The 23,268-nt window shown below is 40.8% G+C and overlaps 1 pseudogene; it reads left to right on the top strand.

The window, feature by feature from the left end:
* LOC119236758 (calreticulin-like) overlaps positions 1–23,268 on the top strand; it is a 38,903-nt pseudogene that overhangs the window by 6,718 nt on the left and 8,917 nt on the right.

Raw genomic sequence — 23,268 nt, 5'->3', positions numbered from 1 at the left:
AGCAGTGTATTTCGTCAGTCTGCCTGTTCTGTTCCCCGCTCTGTCTCTGGTGAATCCTCTCACCCTCCTGCACATCTGGCCTGTAAACTGGTTCTTGTATAAATAAATAAATCTTAAAAAAAGAAAAGAGCATTTCAGCAAAAATGTAGAGGATGTACTGTGAAGCTGACCAAAGTTGAGACTGGAGACAAAAAAAAATGTCTGAAAAGCAATAATGATCTTGGTAAAGAATGGGGAGGGAGCTGGCAGGAGAGATATTTAATAAGTGACTGAAGTGTGGGATGTAGGAAGCTCTCAGCTTTACTGATTGTGGGAAAATATTTAGACAAGGCTCTAACCTGTTCCAAGGGTAGACTCTTGGTCTCCTATTTCCTGATTGACATTAGCCATCTCTGAGACTAAGCTCTGGCTGCTGCCCCCTGGGCCCACCCACCTGCCTGAGAGGGCTTTTATTCATAAGACAATTTCTCCTGTCACAAAGCAGAGAACATGCACAGCCCTGCAGTCATTTCCCCAAGGGCTAGACTCCCCTTGCTCAGTGTAGCAGGAACAAAATGCCCAAGGGTGTTATCAACAAATATTTCTGCAATATTTGTCAGAATCAAAGACAGCGGGAGCTTCAATTCCCACATCCCAAGGCAGCCGATAAGGTGGACATCATGGACAAAAGCTAACTATGTGCAAGAAAGACTGCCCTATGTGACATCATGTCCTCTAGGAAACCTTGCCTAGGCCTCACTAGTTCTCTCAGCCTCTGCGCTTCCTTTGTGTCAGTCTTGCTCACACTCTAGTTGCCTGAGTTGCCTCCTTGGTTGAATGATTGATGGATCTGAACCTTGATGCACACACACAAGCCAAAAAAATTACACCCATGAAGAGAATTGATGCTTTAAGAAATCTGCCTGCAGTAGGACTTAGAGACATGTAATTGTTGAGGTCAAGTGCCTACCTTAAATGAATTAACCCAAAATGTCATTTTATGCTGAGAGATGTGTTGAAGGTCTGAGTTGCTCACTGACGGTAGGGGGTTGGCTAGTGGGTTCAAGAGAACTCTAAGGCTTATCAGTTTAGGAGACTCAGCAATCCAATGTTTTACAGTATGGGGTCCATAGTTAACAATGTTGTATTGTAAGGCACAGTTAAAAGTTGCTAAGAGAGTAGATCTTAAAAGCTCTCATTACAAGAGAAAAACCTTCTGTTTGTGGTGATGGATTTTTTTTTCAATATTTTATTTTATTTAATATTTATTTATTTATTTATATAAGCACTGGGTACAGTCAGAAGCATGGGAGGGTGAGTGAATTCACCAGAGCCAGAGGGGAGAGCAGAAGGCAGATTGACGAAGTACACTGCTGAGGGGAGCAGCGGGCGGCAGGAGAGGTCTGCGCGCCATGTGGGACCCTCGCACAGGGGCCGGGGATGGAACCGGCGCTGCAGAGGCTGCGGACAGCTTGGCAACCCAGCGCTCAACCGCTGCGCCACCGGGGAGGCCCTGGTGATGGATATTAGCTAGACTTTTTGTGCTGATCATTTTTACAATGAACATACAAGTATCAAATTATATTGTATATCTGAAACTAATATAATGTTATATTTCAGTATATCTGAATTTTTAAAAATTCAGTATTGTTATGTTATTCGGACATGGGAAGATTTAGGCACTGACATGTTCTACCAAATTTACAAGGGACCGTTATATAAACCAGATGCCCATAAATTCATGAGCATCTCAGACTTAACATATCTAAAATGAACTTTCGTGTTATCCAGATTTGTTCCTTCCCTGGTTTCTACATCTTACTAAGTGGCCCAATTACTCATCTGCTTATTTAGATTTAAAAAAAAAAAAACTCAGAGTCCTCTTTGATTCTTGCATTTTCTTCCTCTTAAATCCATTAGCAAGTTCAGTGACTCTACTTTCCAAATATATTCTGAACGTGATATTTTTACCTCCCATATTGCTACCCACCATCGTCTAAGCCACCACCATCTCTCTCTCATCTGGACTGTTGCAGTAACTTGAATGATTTCTCTTCTTCTGTTTCTGCTTCCTCCTAGTCTCTTCTCATGCAAATTTCAAAATGATCCCTCTGAAATGTAAATTAGATTATTTCATTCTGGAATTTTAAAATCTCACTGCCTTTTTACTGATTTTATATGTCATCGAATCATTTTACCATGACATACAAGTAATCTGATCCCTGCCTCCAAGATTATCTCCTACTCTGCTTCACATTCTAACCACATTAGCTTCTTGTTATTTCTCAGACACTCCAAGCTTAGTCCCATCTCAATATCTTTCCACTTGCTGTGACTTCTGCCTGGAATATGCACCTGTTAGACCTTCACATGATTTATTCCTTCTATTCAATCAGGTTTCTGCTTAAATGTCTCCTTGGAGAGTCTTTTCTTGTTTACACTATGAAAAATTATTCCCCTGTATACAGTTACATTCTATGCCTTTATGTGACTTAGTTTTTAAATTAACTTGTATCATTTATATACAATTAAATGCACCCCTTAACATGTACCATTCTTTGAATTTTGAAAATGTATACAACTAAGTGGCCAGCACAAGCAATATGTAGAACATTTTTATCATCCTTAAAAATTCTCTTAGGAATCTTTGCATGTTTAATATTTCAGAATACCTTTCACTACATGATATTTTACTCGTTTACATGTTTATTCATTCTTTCCCCCTTCCATTAGATTAGCTGAGAACACAGTGCTTCTCTGTTGTGTTCATTGCTGTATCTGCAGCCCCTAGAACAGTACCTAGAGCAGGCACATAGTAAGTGATTACATTTTCTTTTTTTCAATGAATGAGTGAACTGTCTTGGTAATTGACCCTTTCCAGAAATTAGAATGCTTATGCTAGTCAAGGCAAACTCTTCCTGTTTGTCAGGGACCCAGGAAACCAAATTCAATGAATCTGAATCTCTGTTAAATGTCTATTGATATCACTGGGTTTTTTTTTCTTTTTACATTGTCTTATTGGATCTTTAACAGCTATATCAGGGAGATATTATCTGTCTTTCAATGAGGAGGAAATTGAGGCTGTGGGAGGCTGAGTGATTTTCCATTGGTTACACAAGTGGTGTCAGAAGTGATTTGGAGGCCAAGTGAGACAAAATCTGGAAAGCATTTATTGCATTTTTCAGTTAGGAGATCATTTGATGACTCAGTGGAATGGGGGTGGAAGGCTGACAACAGTCATTTGAAGGGAGGGTGAGAACCTAGGAAATGAATAGAATAGGTGATGCAACATTTTGGTGATGTCTGGCTGAGAGGGGATCTAGAGCAGAGCTCAAGTAGATAATTTGGGATGCAAAGTGAAGGTGGAAGATTTTGTTGACCCAGTTGGGGGTTTTGTAGAAATGCAAAAGAATAGGGGGGTGGGGAGGAGTGAGCAAGGGGAAAGATCCACACATCTTTCGACTTTACAACTCTTGCACTTAGTGCAATGCCTGGCACATAGAAATGTTCCACTAAAAGCTTGTGAAAAGAAGTAAGGTGGAAGGGAGGAAGGAATGATTGTGAGAGTAAAAAGCAGGAAGGGGTCAGTTGAGGGTCAAAGAATAGGTGTACTTCTGGTAACAGAGTGTGAAATTTGGAGGATATGGTCATGGTGCAGGGAGCTTGAGATTTCAAATGTGGAGCAATTTCTGGTGATAAGGCCCAGGGTGTGAATATAGGGGCAGATGTAGGGGCAAAGGTCAATGGACTTGGGGTTGTGTTATTAATAATTGGAAACATTTGGAGATAAGCCTAAATATCCCATAGTCAGGCCCAGTTAAGTAAAGATAGATCCATAGAAATGTTTGGGAAGTTCTTCATGTCACGAGAAAATGATTATGATCTAGGGCCTCCCTGGTGGCCCAAGGGGTTAAGCACTACACTATAAAGCAATACGCAGCCTCTGCAGTACGAGTTCAATCCCCAGCCGGCCAGGGAGCAACCCACATGGCCCAGCAGACCTCTCCTGTCTCGCCCGCTACTCCCCTCAGCAGTGTATTTCGGTCAGTCTGCCTGTTCTGTTCCCCACTCTGTCTCTGGTGAATCCTCTCACCTCCTGCATCTCTGGCCTGTACCCCAGCCCTTGTATGCATAAATAAATAAATCTTTAAAAAAAATGATTATGATCTAATCTTAGATTTAAAAGGTACAAAATTTCACATAAGGTATATATTGCCACTATGTAAAATATAGATGTGCATAGAAAGAATGGAAGGAAATATACCAAAATTTAAAAGGTAATTAATGGAATTTCAGATGGCTTTAGTATTTTCCTATTTTCTACAATGAACTTGGGCTGCTCTTTTAATTTAAAAAAAAAAAAAAGCTGTTGGGCCTCCCCGGTGGCGCAGCGGTTGAGCGCTGGGTTGCGAAGCTGCCCGCGGCCTCTGCAGCGCCGGTTCAATCCCCAGCTGCTCCCCGGCCACCGGAGGAGGGTCCCACATGGCGCGCAGACCTCTCCTGCCGCCCGCTGCTCCCCTCAGCAGTGTACTTCGGTCTTTCTGCCTGCTCTGCTCCCCGCTCTGGCTCTGGTGAATTCTCTCACCTTCCCGTGCTTCTGACTGTACCCAGTGCATGTATAAACAAAACAAAACAAACAAACAAACAAACAACAAATCATAAATAAATAAAAGTGCATGCCTCTTTAAAAAAAAAAAAAGCTGTTACCAATTAAGAGAACTGTTCTGTCTTTCCATTTCTTTTTGGAACTATGTTTTTTTCTTTCGACCTTTAGTTTTTAGAACTAAATTGTATCTTATGCCTTAAGTAACCTTTGTTAAGCACAGTATACTCACTAAACATGATGTTTTACACACTCCAATCTTCGCCTCAACTGTGCAAAGTAGATACTATTTTTCCCACTCTACAGACAGTATATTGAATCCCAGGGGACTGAATAATTTGTCTGAGGTCACACAGCAAATAGCAAAACCAGGATTTGCACCTAGGATTGTATATCAAAGTTGATTTCTCTTATATTGCTCTTGCTTCCCACCCCACTGCCTCATATGAGTCCAATAAGTTGAAGGCCTTCTAACTTGCGTGTCAAGTACTTAGCAACTTCAAGGACACTAAACCTTAGATTCTTTGAATGTCAGAACTGAAAGGACCTTGAGACCTCATCTAACTCAAAATGGCTTCCTCCTGTTCTACTGATGAGAAAATTGAGGTTCAGGGAGAAGATATAACATGGCAGAGTCATTTAATGGGCTTGTGACGAATATTGATTCAGGTTCCTTTCTTTCTCCTCTTTTTCTGGCCTGTTCTAGGCCACAGACCAGCTTAGCAGCCAAGAGAGTACCAGGCCTCTCGATTGTACAGATGGGAAAACTGAGACCAGAGAGAAGAGGTGGTTTTTCCAAAATCACTCAGTGAGTCGGTGGCAGAGACATTTGTTGAACCCAGTTTTTACCCCCATATAAAAGATGAATTTGTCACTGCTGCCAGCTGCCAGAATCAGGTGGACAGCAGTTGAAAATGCCAGTGGACTTGGGGATCCCATGAGTTTTTAAAATTCCAGACTGGCACATTAATATATGCAGGAATGTTAACTGATTGAATTGGAGAATTATTGAATTAGTGATACAAGTAGCTGTGAAGGGAGGGCTAAAAGTAAAGGCAATGGCCATTGCAAAAGCACAAAATCAGGCAGAAAGAAACTGGAATTCAGATGAGAAGCTGAATGATACAGGAGTCACAAAGTGTGTGTGTGTGTGTGTGTGTGTGTGTGTGTGTGTGTGTGTAAGTTAATTCTGTCAGCTCTCAGACTTGACCATGAAAACTTGGCTGAAGAGACATACAGAGACAAAGGGCCTCTGTGCCCAGCTGGCTCAGACCCACTGAGGACAATCCAGCAGGGCCCAGGAACAGCCTGCTGCTCAGGCCTCTGACAGATAAGTGATTGGACCCGTCTGTGAGTTGTGGATACTTGAACATGCTGGGCCTAGGGAAGAATCATGCTGGACAGATGCCTAAACCCAAGAGGCCTGATTCTGCAGGCCTTCCAGGTCTCAAGTACAGACTGATGGTAAGGATCTCTCCAGAGGCTGTAGGGATGTGAAGGCGAGCAGAGGGGCCATTGTTGTCATATAGGAGGAGAATATATCAAAAGGCTGAAAGGAAATACATCAAGACATTGACTGGGAAATGCATTTAGGTTGTTTTTACTGTTTATTTGCTTCCTCTGGGCTATCTACATTTTCTATAGTAAATTATTTTACTTTGAAAAATCAAGAAACATAAGAAAGGTCAAAGGGCTGTGGTGATAGGAGCGCTACAGGAGCTACACCTGAGGGGAGAAGTCAAGCACTGTTTAAAAATTAAAAACTATAAAAGAAAATAGATATAAATTTAGAAAAAAGAAACATAAGGAAAGCAGATGCTTTATCAGCCTATCTTTTTCATTAGATTGAACAACCAGAGGAGTTGAGAGCTGGAGGAATTATGTCTTGTTAGTATCCTGACATTGATCACTCACATTGGCACAGTATAGGGGCTCTGTAACTACTATGGTGAATGACACTAATCTCTTCTACTTCAAACATACAAGCTCTTATTTAAAGTCCACTTTCCTAGCAAGCTTGGCTATCTGCTCCCTAGGGTGTGGTCAATTAGAAATGACAACCCACAGAATGAGTGGTGGACCAACTCAAGACACCCACTCAGATGACAGCAAACACAGCTTTTTTTATTATCTAAATTAATTTGGTCCTCATGCTGTTCTATCATTCAACAAACATTTATTGAGCACTTACTCTGTGTACAATGTTCCCTTGTTCAAAGAATTTCAGTATTGTTATTTACAGATGAGAACAGATTCAGAAAAGCGATTGGCCCAAGTCATGTACAGAAATAGGTGGAAGGACTCAGATTCTCATCTAGTGCTCTTTACCACACCATAGGGCTTGTTACAGGCTGATAAATATTGAGTGACTGTGATCTATGTGGGAGATATGCAGATAGACTGGCAGACAGAAAGAAAGGAAAGTAAGTGGGCAGGAAAGCAGGCAGGCAGGTAAGCAGGGACAAAGTCCACTGATCTCATGAGAACTGGGTAAATTGTTAGAGGCAAACATATTGACCTCAGGGAAAATGGAGCACTCACAAAAGAACAGTAACAGAAGAGACAGAAAAATTTCAAAGCAAACCCATACCTCTATATTATAGCCTAATACAGCATTTGAACCTTCCAGAAAATTTTAGTTTGTTTATGATTCTCTATATAAGAGGTAAGGATCTTTTATAATAACTACAAAATGTTTCCATTGAAACTGGTAGATAAAATGTTGGCACCTGAAGAGGATAAATATTAGCTTATCTTGCAAATTCTCTTTTGTAAAAGGGAATCTGTGATGTGAGGAGGTCAGATGAAATGACCATTGAGAGTCATACTGGCTTGAGCCTTTTATGATGTTAAGGTGTTAAGAGGAAAAGTATAAAACATTAAAATTGAACTTTTTTTTAACCATGTGACATTGTTCTAATAGCAAAAGTGCCTTACTTGGGGACATCTTAAATTGTATTAGGTTTGATTTGTGTCAGTGCTGTTCATCTTGAAAAATAATTAGTGATAGGAAGGATGGAGTTTGTTCTGATGTTCCCTATCATACAGTTCAATGACAAAGTAGTACAACTGCTTCTACATGCTAGTTGGGCTCAATTAATTTTTATGAAATTAATAAATGACTTGATCCAATTGTAAGGCTGAGAATGTTATGGCATTGGGAAAAGGCATATTTATATGTCCCTTCAATCATTCAACAAATATTTTATGTCATTGAAAAAGGACGTGATTCTGTATCAATCATTCATCAGATTTTTTTGTCAATTTACTCTGTGCCAGATACCAGGAAAACAATAGGGGGTTGAATAGTTGTGAAACTTACCAGTCTAGTAGGAAAGATAGACATCACTCAAATTATACACAAGCCACTTTGTTCATTGCAAAATGCAAGCAACCATGATTGGTTTTTACATTTGCTGGACAGATGCCTGTCCATTTACACTTTAGGTTATAAAGGGTTTTATGCACACACATATCATAGAAAGTCATATAGCAAAGGAGTTAAACATACCGATTTTGGTGTTGCATATGCCCAGTTCCAAGCCTGGCTTACTTTCTTGCAAATTGGGCTCTTGAACAAGTTTCTGAGCTTTACTTTCTTCATCTTTTGAATCAGGGCAAAGGTGGGGCTGAGGGCAGGAGTCTAGGACATTCATCCCAGAGCTGTTGTGGAAATGCACCAAGATAATGCATGTAAAACACTCAGCCCAATGCCTGACACACGGTTGCTAAACTAGTTATTATGAAGATTACATATATTTTTTTCCTTTCATAGAACTTTTTCCTGTATTTTCCTTTTCTTCCAGAAGACAAAGCTCAGGTTTACTACTTACTAGAAGCAAAATGAAACTAATAACACCTACCTCATAGCATTATCCATGGGAGTAAATGAGGTGACATTTTTAGGGAGTCACATGAGGGTCTAACACATAAAAAAAAAACTTTTGATTTGGGCATCAACCCCTACCCTTCATAGGGTAAACTATTATCAAGGAAACTGAATACACTTCATTTAAGCCACAACTTCAGGCAGAAAGGACCTCCTGGTTTCTTTACCTTGGGAGTGGTAGGTGAGGTGATCACTGTGCTGGCCTAAATGACACTGAAATTTTGTGAGAGACAGGGGAAGGCCAAAGGAAGCAAGCTCACATCCTGTGCCTCATGAGGGGAAGCATTTAATCTTCAGAGTTGAGTAATAGGAGCCAACAAAGCCAGCTCAGGTTGGTCTTATTGGATGTGTTTTTCTGTGGGGTTTTCATGAGCAGAGCTAAGGCAATAACTTAGCAGAGCTAAGGCAATATGTTAGGGAATGGGGTTTGAAAAATATCTATTCAGCGGCAAGGAGAGGAAATAGAAGCTATCCCCATGGCCTCTTCTATCTCAAGCTGCCAAATTGCCCTGTGACTCTGTGACTCTGCAGAGTCCAGGAAGTGGGAGTCAGCAACTCTGAGGCATGAAATCAGAAAGGCACTGAATGTTGGGATGGAGTGCCAGGTCCTAAGAAGAATGCCTCTTTGTTTACATGTCATCTATACCAAAGCAAAACAAATTTATCAGCATCGCCTTGAAACTGCAAGGGAGAGTCTAAAAAGTTTTAAGCAATGAAAGAGGGCAAATGTAAGTTGATTCTTCAGTATCATCATTACTAATTCAAGAATTATAAAACAGCATTGCTAATTTCTTTACTTGGTGAGCTGATTTTATTTTAATTTATGAAACATGAGTAGGTATAAGGGCTTAGTATCCCAGCAGTATTTTCCCATCTAGTTTTATGAGAATATCTTGTGCCCTTTTTTCTTTAACATTTTTCTTTTTATTTATTTATTAAATGTTTATTTTATTTATTTATGCATATAAGAACTGGGGTGTAGGCCAGCGGTGCAGGGGGTGAGAGGATTCACCAGAGACAGAGTAGGGAGCAGAACAGGCAGACTAACCGAAATACACTGCTGAGGGGAGCAGCAGGTGAGACAGGAGAGGTCTGCTGCACCATATATGGGTTAGCTCCCTGGCTGGGGATCTTACTCAAGATCACCTTGGTGGTGATAGGGCTGAGACATAACCTCTAGACCACCAGGGAGTCCCTCTTTTACATCTTATTTTATTTTGGGGGGTGAATATTGTTTTTTTATTTTATACATTTTTTAATCATTTTTTCCTTTTTGCACAATGTATGCATTTTCATCTTGGTTATAGTCCCCAAACAATTCCCCCCTCCCTTGTTTTGATCCTACTCCCTCTTCCCCCACCCTAGTGTGTCTCTGTTTATAGTTGCTAGTTGATTTTGTGCAAACTGGTCCAACCACCATAGAAAGCTGTGTGGAGATTCCTCAGCCTGCTAAAGATGGAGCTTCCATGTGATCCAGCAATTCCACTCCTAGGTATTTACCCAAAGGACACAGAAACATTAACTTTTACATTTTAAAAGGACAGATTTGTTAGGAAAAGGAGAAAGCAAAAGAAAACTGTCTCATGCCTTTCAACTATGTATATCCCCATGGTGGTTTTCAGGACTTAACTCTGAAAAAGAAGAGTAGGAGAGAGTGTCTATGTTTAAGTGGTTTAATTATTTGGTAGTTAAGGAAATGAGAGGATTCAGGCATTAGAAAGTGGAGATGGGAGGATTTCAAGGATATTATATTTACCCACTGATATTCCCTTATAGTGCCTGTGTATCTTGGTCAATTTTTGCTGAATTGTCTTTTTTTTTAAGATTTATTTATTTATTTATTTATTTATTTATACAAGAACTGGGGTACAGGCCAGATGCGTAGGAGGGTGAGAGGATTCACCAGAGACAGTGTGGGGAACAGAACAGGCAGGCTGACGAAATACACTGCTGAGGGGAGCAGTGGGCGAGACAGGAGAGGTCTGCTGCACCATGTGGGACCCTTGCCAGCTGGGATCGAACCGACGCTGCAGAGGCTGGGGACAGCTTCACAGGGCTGCGCTCAACCTCCTGCGCTGCCAGGGGAGGCCCTACTGAATTGTCTTTAAGAAAATACAAATCATTTCTGTATGTTGTTTTTTCCTTCTTTACCTCTATAGATGGATGGAAGAAACGGTGGGTACAATCCAAACTGGATTATGGTGAATTTCACCTCACTGCAGGAAAATTTTATTGAGACAAAGAAAAGGATAAAGGTAAATACTAAAATTCAGGAATATAATAATTGACTGAAAAAAAATGCTGACTTTGATACAATTGTTTTTATCCATGATTTCCAATTTATTTCCCTTTCTTAGGAAGAAAAGTTGGAGAAGAATTTAAAAATGAAAAAGAATGAACTCTCCACCAAAAAAATAATGTCCATTTACTGAATAATATAATATAATTGAAATATAATAATATTGAAAACAAACCTTTATTTTTTTTTTAAATAATAAATTTTATTTTTATATTCCCCCATACAATTGCAAACGCCCCATTCTGACCCCAATCCTTCCCCTCCCGCCCCCCACCCCCCAAAAAGTGTCTCTGGTTCATAGTTTTTTGTTGATTTTGATTTTCACTTTCTTATATTCATTTTCCTGGTCCCTTATTTAAGTTTTCTAGATTCCTGCTATGAGTGAGACCATCCGGTATTTTTCTTTTTCTTTTTGGCTTATTTCGCTGAGCATGATCCCTTCCAGCGCCATCCATGTTGCTGCAAATTGCATGTATTTATCTTTTTTGAATGCTGAGTAATATTCCATGGTATATATGTACCACATCTTCTTGATCCAGTCATCTATTTTTGGGCATTTGGGTTGTTTCCAAAGCTTAGCTATTGTAAACAGTGCTGCTATAAACATAGGAGTGCAGGTGCTCTTTGGAATTGATGTTTCTGTGTCCTTTGGGTAAATACCTAGGAGTGGAATTGCTGGATCATATGGAAGCTCTATGTTTAGTAGGTCCAGAAATCTCCACACAGCTCTCCATAGTGGTTGGACCAGTTTGCACTCCCACCAACAGTGCAGAAGAGTTCCTTTTTCTCCACACCCTCGCCAACATTTGTTGTTGCTAGTTTTTTTAACATGTGCCATTCTCACTGGTGTGAGATGGTATCTCATGGTAGTTTTGATTTGCATTTCCCTGATTACAAGTGATGTTGAACATTTTTTCATATGTCTGTTGGCCATTTGCATTTCCTCTTCAGAGAAGTTTCTTTTTAGCTCTTCTGCCCATTTTTTGACTGGGTTATTTTCTTTGTTGTTGCTGAGTCTCATCAGCTCTTTGCAGATTTTTGTGATCAGTCCTTTATCATTAGTGTTGGGTGCAAAAATGTTCTCCCAGTTGGTGGGTTTCTCTTTGTTTTTGTTATTGTCTCTTTTGCTGTGCAGAAGCTCTTTAATTTGATGTAGTCCCAGCTGTTTATCTTTGCTTTCACTATCACTGCTTTGGGTGATGTGTCTGTAAAGATGTCTTTGATGTGCAAATCACGTAGTGTTTCGCCTATATTTCCTTCTATGTATTTTATAGTTTCAGGTCTTATGTCTAGTTCTTTAATCCATTTTGAGTTGATTTTTGTGTATGGTGTGAGGTAGTGGTCAAGCTTCATCCTTTTGCATGTAGCGACTCAGTTTTCCCAGCACCATTTATTGAACAAACTTTCTTTGCTCCAATGCATAGTCTTTGCTCCTTTGTCAAAGATTAGTTGACCATAAATCTGTGGGTTTATTTCTGGATTTTCTATTCGATTCCATTGGTCTGTATGTCTGTTCTTGTGCCAATACCATGCAGTTTTGATGATTATGGCTTTGTAGTATAGTTTGAAGTCTGGGAGTGTGATGCCTCCATTTCCTTCTTTTTTTTTCAGTAGAGCTTTGGCTATTTGGGGTTTTTGGTGATTCCATATGAATTTCATCAATAATTGTTCTATTTCTTTGAAGAATGCCATTGAGATTTTGATTGGAATAGCATTGAATCTGTATATTGCTTTTGGTAGGATGGCCATTTTAATAATGTTTATTCTTCCAATCCATGAGCAGGGGATGTCTTTCCATTTCTTTGTGTCTTCTTCTATTTCTTTTAACAGTGTTTTATAGTTTTCTTTGTATAGGTCCTTTACCTCTTTTGTTAGATTTATTCCCAAATATTTGATTTTTTTTTGGAAAACAAACCTTTAGACACATTAATTCATTAAGCTTCCTAACAACTTCATGAAATGGTTATTATTATGCTCACAGTTCTGCAGAGCAGTAGGGTCATTTGCCCAAAGCTGTAAACACAGTTGGCAAGAGGCAGAGCTGACACTGAGTCTAGGTCTGACTCCAGGACTGTGCTCATTAATGCTGGACTGTGTTGCTTTCCCCAAACCTAGAACATTTTATATAGCACTGCACTTGAAACAGGGAAAATCACTATATAACCTCCAAATGTAGCTCTCCCCTAAAAAAGCTTGGTGCAATGGAGAAATGGAGCAGACAGGCCTGAACTAACTCCCATGACTCGCTAGCTGCATAATTTGGGCAAGTCTTTTCACTTCTCTGAGCCTTCATATTAGATGGAGATAATCATTACCACCTGCCAGGCTCATTAGGGCTGCTGTATGAACCAAATAATATTAGGAGGGAAGAGGAGCTCTGAGGACACGGTCTGCAGGCAACGATTTTTTTGGTCTGAGAAAGCTTTTGTCCTATAAATAGAACCCATTGATCGGCCTCTGGAGTGATTTCCCATCTTCTTTTTCCTGGCTACTGTTATGAATCTCATTTTCATGTTTATTAAAGGAGAGAATTACAAACTGCCTTGAGCATTTAAAATATCATTTAAATCCACTCTGGAAAAATTGTTTCCAGAGGAGAGAGAATTGGAGACTAAATGACCTGTGGGACATCTGCTTCTTGCTGGCTCCAAAGGTGGTCTGTGCAGACACTCATCTCTTCGTGTGATTGCTCCTCATAGTTCATCCCATTGAAGTTCATTCGGCTCCCCCTGTTGTCTACTAGGGCTTTGGGTGCAAATGAGGCTCAGAGAGAGGAGGGGATTACACTGGGCTACATAGCAAGGTTTGGGAGAGCAGAAATACAAAACTCAGTCTTCTACCTCCAGATTCAGTGCTCTTTTCCCGCGTCCATTCTTTCCTGCAGGATATCTTCTCTGACTACTCCAGCCTCACTTTATCATACTCTTTAAAATACAAACAGCTTCTAATGCAATATCAAATGTGAAAATGTTTAGCACAGAGCCTGGTGTGCAATCCACACTCAAGAGACATCTGAATTGGGATCCATGATCCATCTGTGCAATTTCACACAGATCTATTGAGCATTTCCCTTATGCCAGGCCTTGGCTTAGGTATTGGGACTAGAAAGACGCTCTACATGTCAGGAGCTTAAAAATCTTTCAAAGAGACTAAAATAAACCTGATTGCAGCGTAATGTGACCCAGGGCAGTATAGAAAGCTGTGGGACTATAAGGCAGGATCCTCACCAACCTTGAGTAATAACAAATACTTACCTTTATGTTAATAATTTACAAAGTACTTCTCACCTCTCTTTCTTACCCATTTGACAGGAACCCAGTGAGGTAGGAATAATTATTCACATTTTGCTGGCTCAGAGAGTTAAAGTGACAGTCAGAGCCAATAAACTGGGCAACTGCGTGGAATAATGGAAGGACCGGTAACCAGGAAGTCAGGGAGCTTGACATTTATGTCTATCCTCTGAGGCTGTGTGATCTTGGATAAATAACGTTCCCTCTCTGAGGCTTTTCCTTACCCATAAAATAATACGATTAGATTAGAGAGACTCTGAGATCTCTTGCAGCTCTGATATTTTCTGATATTCTTGGGATGGAGCTCTGGACTTAGAATGGCTGTGTGATCTGGACAAGTGAAATGGCCTCAGTGATTCCATAATAAAGTAGAGGTATTAGTAGAGCCCACTTCACGGCGGTGTTAAGAGGATGGAGTGCAGTACATAGATGAATGAAATGTTTTACCTGGTAAAGAGGAGGTGTTCAATAACTGTTAGCAGTGATTAATATTTGTTCTAAGAGGCCTCTTCCTACCCAGCAGTATGGTGCATGATAAAACCTGATTCTCACCTGCCAAGGGGTCTCAGAAGAAACAGAGCCTTCTTATGTAAATCTGCAGCACAATCGTCAAGTATCTCTTGAAAATCAACACAATATGTTACAGGGAAAAGAAAGAATCAGACAAACATGGCTTAAAAATCCAGTCTAGGGCCTCCCCTGTGGCGCAGTGGTTGAGTGCTGGGTTGTGAAGCTGCCCGCAGCCTCTGCAGCGTTGGTTCCATTCCCGGCCACCTGGTGAGGATCCCACATAGCGCTCAGACCTCTCCTGCCGCCTGCTGCTCCCCTCAGCAGTGTCTTTCATCAGTCTGCCTGCTCTGCTCTCTGCTCTGACTGGTGAATTCTCTCACCCTCCCGCGATTCTGACTGTACCCAGTGCTTATATAAATAAATAAATAAATATTAAAAAAAAACTTTAAAAAAAATCCAGTCTAGCTTCTTATTAGCTGTAAGACCTTAGCCATTTTACCCGCCCCCCTGCATTTATCTCCCCCCCTTTTTTTTGTGGGAACCTCGCCGTTGGCCTGGGATCGAGCTGGTGCTGCAGAGGCTGCAGGCAGACTCACAACCCAGTGCTCAACCACTGCGCCGCCGGGGGAGGCCCTTAACTCCCCTTTTAAGTCACTTTACCTGCTCATGACACATATTCCTAATTTGTAAAGTGGAGTTAATCACCATGTCAAAGACTTGTTCTGAGACTTGAGTAAGACAACATGTGTAAAACATTTAGCACAGCACACAGTAGGTATGTAAAAAAAAACAAACCCTGAGAATGGTGAGACTAGGTTTTGGGTCTCTCTAGTAGTTGAGGTATTTAATTCTAAAGATTCTGTGCTCTCTGCTCCCAGGTCTCCAGGCCAGTGAAGACACCAAGTCTTATGCCCTCTCAACGAGGTGTAAACCATTCAGCAATGAGAATGAGACCTTTGTGGTTCAGTTTTCAGTAAAACATGAGCAAGTCATCGATTGCGGTGGCGGGTGTGTGAAACTCTTTCCCGACACCCTGAACCAGGAGGATATGCATTCGGAATTCGAGTATTACATCATGTTTGGTAAGCTCTGCCAGCAGTCACTGTCTGCCCGGTGAGGTCTTAATGAGAACCAATGTAGTTGTTGTAAAGGCTCAGATGAACCTGAGACAGGAAATTTCTAATGTGCAGCCCCACCACCCTAGGCAGTAAAATCTTCAAAGGCCTGAAAAACAACTGTTACCCTAAATGTTACTATAAATAGGCCGAAGAGGTGGAGAGGTACATGGCTACAGGTTACAGTACAGAGAGAGACATCTCCCAGTTCTCAGGAAAGGAAAAAGGTTTGTAAACTGTGTGGACACTGTCACCATGCCTACTATGATAAGACGGCTCTCAGGGGGCTCCAGCCGGCAGTGAGTAAGGCACAGAGGTCAGGGAAATTATCATGCATTTTGAATGTTGCATCTGCAACCTCATGTCACTAGGCTTCCCTGGGGCAGCTCGGCTGTTACTTAGCTCCAACCTTGAATCCAGTTTCAACATGTTGACATTAAAAAACCAACAAGCTACAGCAACTAATCCAAACCTAATGCACTGATGAAGAATGTGATCTTTATTGAATGTTTTTGTACGAGGTCAGAGGAAAGGACTACCCTACATGTCATACAGCAAAATTTCCTGTAAATTTGCTCTAAGTATTTCTTTCTTTTCCTAGGGAGCTTCAGATCTTTCTCTGCAAGCCCTTGTCAAAACCTTCTTTAGGGCCTCCCCTGGTGGTGCAGCGGTTAGCACTGGGCTGCAAAGCTGCCCGCAGCCTCTGCAGCACTGGTTTGATCCCCGGCCGCCGGCGAGGGTCCCACATGGTGCGACAGACCTCTCCTGCCACGTCTGCTGCTCCCCTCAGCAGTGTATTTCGTCAGTCTGCCTGTTCTGTTCCCTGCTCTGGCTCTGGTGAATTCTCTCACCCTCCAGCGCTTCTGGCTGTACCCAGTGCTTGTATAAATATATAAATAAATCTTAAAAAAAAAAACAAAAAAACCTTCTTTAGCGATTTGCCCCTTTTCTTTCTGTATTCCTTCCCTCCCAACTCTCTTTATTATTTTTCAAGTTCTTTGTCATGTAGAGCAATGTAGCAATCTGGGTATCTAAAATGTATCTTTTTGTCCTCTATTTTGTTCAGAATCCACCCTTCTCACAAGCAATGTATGTGTGTATGTACATGGTGGTTTGTAGGGAAATCAGACATTCTTTCTAAACTGATTTCCCCTTTTCATTTGAATATTATTTATTTAACACTCAAATAACCCAGTAAGTCTGGGCTGTTATCATCTCCATTTTTCAAATAAGGAAATGGAGGCAAGAAATTTGCCTAAGTTAAGAAGTAGAAAGCCAGAATTTGACCTTAGATCATCTGACTAAGACCTGTGCTTTATTCTAATCCACTCTTTTACCTTCTGTTTAGTGGAGACATAGGCAAGTAGGCAATTTTTTCTAAAAGCAGAATGAAAGACATACTATAAAAAAGGCATGAGATCACAAAAGATGGCATGACTCAGTTCAACTGGGGTCTTTTTTGAGGAGAGATTTATTGTTCTTTAAAGAATGGGTTAGATTTTAATAGGCAGAAAAGAAATGTAATGAGGATAGGGGAAACAGTGTATGCCAAAATTCAGAGGATGAAATTAAAATGCAAGTAGAGAAACCACATAAACCAGTGTGACTAGAGCACATTGTGTTGTGCGTGTGTGTGTGTGTGTGCAAGCAAATGTGTGTGCATGCTTAGGATAATCAGAGAGCTATAATGATGGGAAATAAAGTTAAAAACTAGGGTAAAACCTATGCTTGACAGCTAAAGCAACCCTGAGGAAAAAGGAGAGAAGTAGAGGCATCACATAACCTGATTGTATACTATAAAGCAAAATTAATTAAAAATATCTGGTATTAAAATAAAAATAAGTACATGGATCATGAAGCAGAACAAAAGTCCAGAAATAAATCCATGAATATATTACCATTTAATTCATGATGAAGGAGTCATATAATGGGGAGGGTCTCTTCACCAAGTGGTATTGAGAAAACTGGAAGGTCACATGTAAAAAAAATGAAGTTGCATCATTCTAACTCCATGCATGAAAATAAATTCAAAATGGATTAAAGGCTTAGATATAAGAACTACGACAAAAAGTATATAGAAGAAAACATTGGCAAAACATTTCATGATATCAATGATACAGATGGTTTTAGAGACTCAACCCCTCTGACAAGAGATCAAAGCAAAAATAAATAATTAATATTACTTCAAATTAAAAATCTTTTACAGGGTGAAAGAAAATTTAAGGACACTAAAAAGATATTCTACCGAATGAGAAAATATTCACATATTACACAACCAACAAAGGGTTAATAAATAAGGCATACAAAAGTTATTCAACTTAATAGTAAAAAAAACAAGCAACCCAATTAATCAAATGGGCAGCAACTGAAGAGACCATTCACCAAATAGGATATCCAGAAGGCCAATAGATATAAGGAAAAACGTTCATCATCACTTTTAATAAGGGAGATTCAGGACAAAACTACAGTGAAATATCTCACCCCATGAGAATGGCAAGTATTAAAAAGACCCTTAACAACCAGTGCTGGAGAGAATGTGGAGAAAGAGGAATGCTATTAAACTGTTGGTAGAATGTAAACTGGTGCAGCCATTTTGGAAAGTGATCTGAATTTACTTTAAAAAACTAAAAATGGAAATACTGTATAACCCAGCAATCCCACTCTTGGGCATCTATCTGGAGATATAAAGCCATCAACTCAGCATATATAAATCATATGTACTACAGTGTTTACTGCAGCATTATTTACAATAGCTAGGACATGGAAACAACCTGAATGCCTATGGATGAGAGGATTAGGAAAAGAAGCTGTATTATTATTCAACTATAAGGAAAGATGAAATGTTGCCTTTTACAGCGAAATGGAAGGAGTCTGAGGGATTTATGTATAGTAAAGCACGTCAGAATGACAGAGACAAGTATAGACATTTACACAGCAGACAATTACACAAAGTAAAAGACATAAAAATTAGCAGACACTAATAAAGTGTGGTTTCTGAGGTTAAAAAGGAGGGGGTAGGGAGAAAGAATTAAAGGGGTATAAAGGATGGTGGTGGGGGAAAAACACTTCTAGTTTTGCTACATATAAGAAAAAATTTCAACATCAAGACATTGATTTCTTTTGACAGCATTAATTTCGAAAGAGAGTCATTTAGGTAACATTTGTGTTATGTTCCACAAACATAATTTTACTTTTGACCATGCTCTATGAATCTCTTATAAAAGTTGGCCAAGATTCTTAAATTTTTAAATTTAAATTAATATCTTTAAATCAGGTGGATTTGCAAACTTCTTTGATGATGTTAAACATTTCTTACAAGTTAGAAATAAAGCGCAATTTTCACTTTTTTAATCTCAATTTCCCATGTATAGACAATTATGGCAAAGGAAAAACCCAACAACCTCTTCTCCGATCTTTGTGAGGTTAAACTTGCTAGACTTAGAGACCAACACTTATCAACAGTTCCCTTTAAAGGTTTCACAAAGAAGACCCCCAGGTTCTGTTTCCAGAACAGATATAGTTTGAATCCCAGCAACACAACTTATCAGCCATTTGATCTTGGGTAAATTGCTTAACTTTTCTGAGCCACAATTTTCTAAGGTAAAGTTGGGGTTGGTGGCACCTACTTGTTTTGTGAATTAAATAATGCCATGGTATAAAGTGCTTGAGGGTGGGGTGGGGAAGGTTTCCTCCTGTTGGGTTTCAGCAATGGGACCATTGGCAGGAGATCAGAGGGAGAGAAGAGAGCTGTATTCCTACTCTAAAAGTATCAGCTTCTCACCTTGCTGCTGTCTTCATAGAACTCTTTTCTTACAAGGTCTCTGGTAACAACTTCTTACCCCTCAAGCCTAGGGGTGGAAATAGCCTCACTGTTACTGGCCTAGAGCCTTTGCAAATAGACCCTTTGCTAAATTCTCCTGAAATTATCCTTAACTTGAGTACAGGAAAACTGCCTAAAAGTGGTATAAAATAATGCATTGAGATTTAATTTCCAGGACCTGACATCTGTGGCTTTGGCAACAGCAAAGTACATGTCATCCTTCAATACCAAGGGAAATATCGTGAGAACAACAAGACCATCAAATGTAGGGTGAGTGTGTGTGCTGGTTGTTGACCTGGAAAAAGGATAAACATTTTTATGTTATCTCATTTAATCCTAACTTAAATGCTGTCATCTCCAATTATAAGCTTAAAGAAGTGCCATAAATTACAGGTGTTCTCTTAGGAGTAGTTTATCTGAAAGCCTAGATATTCACTTAAGGTCCTTTCTTGGAACAATGGTTGCATGGCTCAGTTTCCCACTGCTAGATATTGGAAGGGATGGTAAAAGTGGCAATTAATGGGCTTAGAAATAGAGTGGATTTATCTTAATAATATATGGTTAGAGAAATGTAGGTTGACTGTATGTAAGAGCTAGATTTTGGGCCTCCTTGGTGGTGCAAGGGGTTAAAGCACAGCATTGTGAACCTATCTGCACAAGTTCGATCCCTGGCTGGCCAGGGAGCTACCCACATGGCGCAGCAGACATCACTTGTCTCGCCTGCTGCTCTCCTCAGCAGTGTATTTCAGTCAGTCTGCCAGCTCTGTTCCCCACTCTGTCTCTGGTGAATCCTCTCACCCACCCCTCTGGCCTGTACCCCAGTTTTGTATGCATAAATAAATCTTTTTAAAAAGAAAAAACAGAGCTGGATTTCATCAGCCACTCAACAGGCATTCACTGACTTCCAGCACTGTTCTTGGCTTTGTACTGGGAGTAGAATGAACCAGACAAGGCCCCTGACCTCACAGAACTCACAGTCCACTGAAGGTCAGTCAGGCAAAGGAGAGTGACCACTTAATGTGATGAGGGTTTTTGGAAGCACAGTGGAGGCCCCCTGCCCAACTAGGAGGCTTAGGAAATGCTTTCTGGAGCTGTCCCCTGCGCTCAGTTTTCAATGAAAAATGCAAACTAGTCCTGTGAAAGGGTGACAGTTTTAGGGAGAGTTAAATTCTTGGAAGATCTAATGACATGAGAAAAGATAAGAAGACTTGAGAAAGAGTGGTATTACAGCTAGAGTGCAAGACAGAGGCAGACCTGAATCCAGAGACGCCCACGGGCACTGGAGAACCTGTATTCAGGCCCAAGACCTGAATAAGCAGGATTATACAACAGCTGTATATGTAGAAACTTCCTGAAGTCCTTCTCTGGAGTTGGCTTTATTTTGGAAACTGCAGACAAAATAGATGAATCAGACATGATGCTAACATTGAGAAGCTTTCAGCCTAGTGGGACACACAGAAAAACAAATAAGATCAGAGAATGACCAGAGCTGTGGTGGAGGAAGAATGGGCGGTGAGGAGACCAGAGGAGTGTGAGTATATACTTAGGAGAATCAGACCCAGAGTCTCTATAGGTTTAACCAAGAAATGAATAAGGGTTGTGGTAAAGTGTGTTTGTGAGTATTTGCGGAGTAGCATTCAGGAATTGAGGGTCTATTTTAGGTGGTGCATTTAATGTTTGGCCTATAGATATCCAGTATAGAACTGAAATATTCTCCCATTCCCCTTTTAGATCCGTAGAGATACTCACCTTTACACTCTGATTATTAATCCAAATGCTACTTATGAGGTCAAAATGGACAACCAACAAGTAGCAGCTGGGAATCTGGAAGATGACTGTGACTTCTTGCCTCCCGGGAAGAAAAGAACTCCTATGCCCGGAAGCCTAGGAAATGGGATGAACAACTGCAAATAGAGGATCCTGAAGATAAGAAACCTGAGGTTTTAAGCTAAGTGTTGAAAATAGGTTGCAGGGTCAGACACATTTGGGTTTGAATGTGAACTCCACCATTTACTATAAGACCCTAATCTACTAACAGGCCTTGAGCAAGGAATCTAATTTCTGTGTAAGTCAATTTCACAAATAGGAATTTTAATACGTATGTGAAAAGGCTGTTGTGAAGTTTAAATAAGCTTCTGTAACCAGCATACTGCCCAGTACATAGTTAATCCTTATTACATGGCATTTAATGTTAATAATGTACTGGATTTCGGGCCTCCCTGGTGGCACAAGGGGTTAAGCACAACGCTATGAAGCAATCTACAGCCTCTGCAGCACAAGTTCGATCCCCAGCCTACCAGGGAGCAACCCACATAGCGAAGCAGACTTCTCCTGTCTCACCCACTGCTCCCCTCAGCAGTATATTTCAGTCAGTCTACCTGTTCTGTTCCCTACTCTGTCTCTGGTGAATCCTCTCACCCCCCACATCTCTGGCCTGTACTCCAGCTTTTGTATGCATAAATAAATAAATCTTAAAAAAATAATGTGCTGGGCCTCCCCGGTGGCACAGCGGTTGAACGCTGGGTTGCGAAGCTGCCCGCAGCCTCTGCAGCACCGGTTCGATCCCCGGCTGCTCCCCGGCCACCAGAGGAGGGTCCCACATGGTGCGCAGACCTCTCCTGCCGCCCGCTGCTCCCCTCAGCAGTGTACTTCGGTCCTTCTGCCTGCTCTGCTCCCCGTTCTGGCTCTGGTGAATTCTCTCACCCTCCCGCGCTTCTGACTGTACCCAGTGCTTGTATAAATAAATAAAAATAAATCTTAAAAAAAACAAGTAGCTGGATTTCAAACAAGAATTTGTTAAAGCAAGGGAAGTGGGATTGATTTGGAGGGAAGACACTTCAGACCCAGAGAACACCAGGAGCAAAGGCATAACTATTAGGTGGAAAATAACATGATTGTATAAAGAACTGAAAGCAGCAATTCAGTATTTGGAGAGCATAACGTTCAAGATGGGGGGTGGTGGGAGATGAGATTGGAGAGTTCTGTGGGAGTAAGGTCAAGGAGGGTCTCGTCTACTATGCTGCCACTCTGCAGGTCAGAGCAGATTCAGTCTCATACAGAGGAAATGCTCAGGGTTAAGCAAGGAGCAGCATGGGATCTAGTCCCTAAGCAGGAATCTAATTCCTGAGGAGGGACCTGCAGAGTAGCAAGCAGTAGCCCAGTCCTATGGAGAGGGTCAGCAAAGGGCTCCAATCCCAGAAAAGGGAAGTTTAATGAGGGTATTAAGTCTCAGATGACCAGGTGAAATATCTGGGTTTTCAGCATGATGGGAAAATAAGGAACTAGGTTTCTTCCAGGTCCAACAGGTAGACTCAGGACAGCAAGAATATTCATAGACTTCTTGGTGAGGTCAAGCACCTAATGGAGTCAGGATTAGCTCAAAGCTGAGGGAAAGGAAAAAGGTTGTTTTCTCCTGATTACACTTGGGGAAAATAGAAACTGATGAGATAGATGAGGCTCTATCAAGACTCTAGTCCCCAGTATATGACATTTACTATTATGTCTCAGAATTCACAAAGCAGTTGAGGCAGCCCAGGATTCAGGGAACTTTGTCCCAGTTGCAATGCTGCTGAGTGACTATGAGCCTAGTGGACTTGGCACAGAAACTTAACCCAGTCTGGGCAAATGGTCAGTACCAAGGTGATCTGCCAGGTAGATAAAGCAAAGCCTTGAAGGTGCCATAGCTGGAAATATGAGTTAGGATAGGCTGTTTGTGACTTGGAGCTTTGTCTTGGGAAATAGAACAGGCCTGAGGTACAAGGAA

Source organism: Talpa occidentalis, unplaced genomic scaffold (assembly GCF_014898055.3).
Source record: "Talpa occidentalis isolate TD23 unplaced genomic scaffold, MPIMG_talOcc4v2.1 talOcc4.9, whole genome shotgun sequence".
Classification (NCBI taxonomy): Eukaryota; Metazoa; Chordata; class Mammalia; order Eulipotyphla; family Talpidae; genus Talpa; species Talpa occidentalis.
This window is presented reverse-complemented; position numbering and strand designations above follow the sequence as displayed.